The sequence below is a fragment of the Copadichromis virginalis genome, linkage group LG23, assembly GCF_057382275.1.
Source record: "Copadichromis virginalis isolate Kocher_CV1m ecotype Utaka linkage group LG23, C_Virginalis_male_GT1.1, whole genome shotgun sequence".
NCBI classification, from domain to species: Eukaryota; Metazoa; Chordata; class Actinopteri; order Cichliformes; family Cichlidae; genus Copadichromis; species Copadichromis virginalis.
Window position 1 is genome coordinate 8608334 of NC_140639.1, and position 4470 is coordinate 8612803.

The window sequence follows — 4470 nt, forward strand, 5'->3', positions numbered from 1 at the left end:
AAATTGGAGTGAAAATTGAATTGAAGTACTTATGTTGAGTTACTGAGTTGTACTATCTGCCCCCATACTGAAGAGTATAGCTGTGCATTCTTCTGCAATGGTAATTGTAAAGATTCATGGTCCTGTTAATGTTCAAATCCTTTATATAGTATTGTTGTCAACTTATGTTATGGTCAGATTTAGATTCTTGTGAATTGCTTTGTGGTTTCCATGGTATGTGTAGTCCAGAACAGTGTAAAGGTTTAGCTGGAAGTGAAGAGCTACAACCACTATGTGGTTATTTTTAATATGTAAGCCTTTACAAATTTTTAATACATTGTCATTTAAAAAGCAGCCTCATTAAATTCTAATTTTTAACATATCAGGACATAATAAAAATAATTAAAATATTCTGAAAATGAGGTGAAAACAACCTCAGATGGACTACAACACATGACATATTACACTGTATCATTGTTTATTCCACAAATATTAAGCCAAAATGCAGAAGTACTTTATGAAAAACTAGGTACACTCTTGGTGCTTCCATAGGAAATAAAAGGGTACAGAAGTTAATCAGTTGCATTTGGTTATCATGAGCAAGGTGTGAGCACCTCCATAAAAGCAGAAGTTTTGACTGATCTGGAACATGCAGGTGTGCTTTAACAAAATGCCACAGAGGAAAGATACCCATTAATCTGAGGAAGGTTATAAGGCCATTTCTCAACAATTTGAAGTCCATTATTCTGCAGGGAGAAAGATTATTAAGTGGGGAACATTCAAAACTGCTGCCAATCCTTCTAAGAGTGGATGTCCTCAGCAAATTCAGCCCAAGTTCAAAGAAACAACAACAATCCCAGTGCTACATGCCAGACTGTACAGGCCTCAGTGAGCATGTTAAATGTCAACTAAAAAAAGACTGAACAAGTATGGCTTGCTTGGCAGGGTTCTCTTCTCGTAAATGCTAAACTGCATCTAAACAAACTGCGAGACGTACAGAACAATGGCCTTTAGACAGTTGAGACCAGCATTCATGAAGAAAAGAAAACAATCTAAGTTTTCCACGGACTTTCTGCAGTTTGATTTTCTTTGTGCTAAATAAACAATGACATGATGTAAAAAATTGGCTCAAAGGTTAAAATCTGAAGTTACCATCCACCAAATTCGTGAACTTACTTTACTGTATGCCTGCTAGATATCAGGATTTAACCTCTGTGAGCATGGTAATCTACTGACATATGCTTTTAATTTGTAGAAACACTGAATATAAGTACAGCTTCAGTCCTGTTTAAACCAAGCAATGTGAACAGGTTTTAGTTTTTTTCTGCAGTAGTGATTTATGTTTGTGGTTCTGTTAAAAGCACATCCCATCGTGTCATAAATTAGTGTCATAAATCTCTTATGAAATCCAATGGTAGGATCCAAAGCAGGATGTGAAATTTTGTGAGGTTTGTCAGGTTATATAAGTGAAAACTATACTTTGATTGAATGACACAAAGAAAAAGCAAGTATTTCCTTTTGTAATTAAGTAGAAAGATATGCTCTCGTATATAGTAAACAAGATCTACCATGACCATCACATCATGGCCCCGGGAAGACAACAGTGTGGCATTAAATCTCCTATAAAACCACAAAGTGTATTTTTTGGAAGAATTAAGCAAATAAAGCATAACATGTTCATTAGTTAGGTCTTCTGACTTTATAAGGTAGAATAGATCTCCTCATGTTTACACACTGAATCAATTTAATTAAGTAATTGTATATCTGTTATAAGAAAAACTCTATAAAATACTGCAACTTTGTTGGGGGAAAACTCTGTAAAAGACCCAGGAGAAATAAAGACACAATGAGACAAGATCACTTTTTATGCTTTAACGTGCACACGGGTAAGCTGTTCAGAACAACTCACAACGTGTACAGAGGCTGGGCACTTTTTATAGGAAAGACAGTGAGAACAGGATAAGAAAATACAAAACAGATAAAATAAACAACTCCATATGTGGCGCTAGTCTCGTCAGCAGAGAGCTGGGAGAAAGCTGTGAGAGATAAAACAATCTAAAACAATATGTCCCAAAACAGTATGTCTTTGCTGAGAAAGTCTAAAAAGATAATTCTAAACTAATCTAACCATAGACAAAAGGGCATCTTTGTACATTTAAAAGAAGGTAAAGAAACATAGAATCATTTTTCCTGTAACAAACTTAAACAAAGTCGGCCTTGAAGTTTGCTCACTGTTTTTGTATTTACAACAGAGTGATGGAAGCCATCTGCTGGGGCCCTGAGCCCTTCTGCCTGAGAGTTGCCTGTTAATGAACTGATACACAGTTATAGGAACAGAAGGTTCACTCTTAACACAAGAGGAAGTGCAGTGTACCTTAGATAAAAAATTTTTTTACCATACCCACACACCCACACACACATGCAATACACACGCTCCTCCTCACCCACCCAAATCTGCCCACTCCCTCTGCGGTCTGTGTATCTCAGAGCTTCTGGCAGGCAGGCCACAGGAGCACCCCTCTTCAGCCCTGACAGGGTGCACAGAGGGGTGCATGTTTCCTGAGCAGCTTGAGCAAATATGGGAAGTGGTGGTGACCCAAAAAATTACCCATATGCTACGCTCCTTTCCATTTTCAACCCGACACATCCGTTAACTGCTAAATATGTGCAATAAAAACAATTTGGAGGCTTCTAGTGTTATTCAATTTGTGCAATTTAGTTTGAGAGGTATCTTTTTCTGAGAAAGACCTTCTTGTCATGTTATTACTAATGAAGTAGTAAGCTCCTGACTCAAGTCATGGGGGTCTTGTGGGTATGGGAATGTGTTTTGGTGTACATCAAGACAACCCTTTTTTTTTCTGAGTAAAGACTCGATGTTATCTCTGTTACATATTCGCTCGCTGGAGAAAGACAGAGCTCGCGCATCACATGGTAATGCATGAAGCATCACATGATGCTGAGTAAAGACACTGTGGTCAAGGAGGTCATTTAATAGAGGCCCTGGAGGGATATTGCTGAATGTTTCTTTCTGGAAATACAATTATGATTAGTCAACTTCACAGATACTGGAGGCAATTGTGTTACCGGGTATTGCAACAATATTTTACTTTCTGGAAATCTGAAAAAGAACAGACTGTTATCATTGTTTATCTCCTAATGGCCACAATCCACTAGTTTTTCTGTTTCCTTCTTACCATGAGCTTAGAAACACACCGGAGGTTTTCGTATTAAACCGCCAGATTTACCATGAACAGCGTCCAAAGGAAAGTGACATGCTTATCAAATTTACAGCCACAGCAAGGAACCGCAATGCGTTGAGCAATTGCAGACACATAATATTGACAGGGACGTTTTTGCACACAACACATGGGTTACAAAGACATGCTTTGATGTTTTTATTTCTATTTCTTTCTACTTTATGATGAAACATATCATTTGTGTCAGTTTTGTCTGAGCAAAACAGAGGATTATTAGAACATTTTTTGATACTGATTTTTGTTTAGGAAGAAAAGCTGCATTCAATGTCATTGTAAGGGATTATTAAAGTATTCCGATTCTGATTGATTCTGATTCTGATTAATAATGGTGTGATATGCTTTGGCAAACGTTTTTGCTGTCGTAGTAATAGTTTTCAAAAGAGTGCAAACCTGTTAATCCTAGAAGAAATGCGTAAGCCTAGAAGTCAGTATATCTATACACTTGCATAAGTTATGCAAAGAGAAAACCAGTTTTGTGACTGTTGTTTCCATTAAAATGCAAAACACTAGCCAATCCTGAGGGTAAGATAAATGTACTGTGGGATTAGTTATATGTGTGAATTTAAAATGTCTTGTTTTATGCTGTGGGAAATCTGCTAAAGATCTATATTTCTACCAGTGTCCTAATTACAGATTCATCTTAACCTTTCTTTCTAAAACTTCCTAAAGTCTGACTAACAAACATATTTGCCTCAATGATGGGATTTCCTGGCAGTCTCTTATCAGCTAGATCCTGAAACAATGGACTCTGCCCCCGCAACTTTCTGCACCGGGTCTTTCTGAGGGGCTGCTTCAAGTGCTGCTGTCCTCCTCGTGGCTTTCCCCTCATGAACAGATGTCCTTTTCTGGGTTCAAGCCAAAGGATTTAAAATACAGCAGGAAGAATGGCAAAAAAATATCAGATAGTGTATCATCTGTAACTTTATTTGGCAAAACTGAGATCCAGTTAACCTCAATTTTCTGGTAATGTAGAGCTTATCAAAATCACTTGTGACAGCGGCCTGAGGGCAAAAACCGGCAGTGAAGATTCATCCCCATCCAGGTGGCAGAGAAACATATAAGGACATGTGTTCCTCAGCCTAGAAACCTAAGGATTTCCTTTATACTAAGCCATCATGTGTTCTCTTTATTCTAATGACTTAGTATAAAGAGAGTTAAAATTGCCAGAGCTATACAGTAAGTTGAATTGTGGGAGCAAAGATGTAAAATAAGGACCAAAAGGTTTGATTGGGAA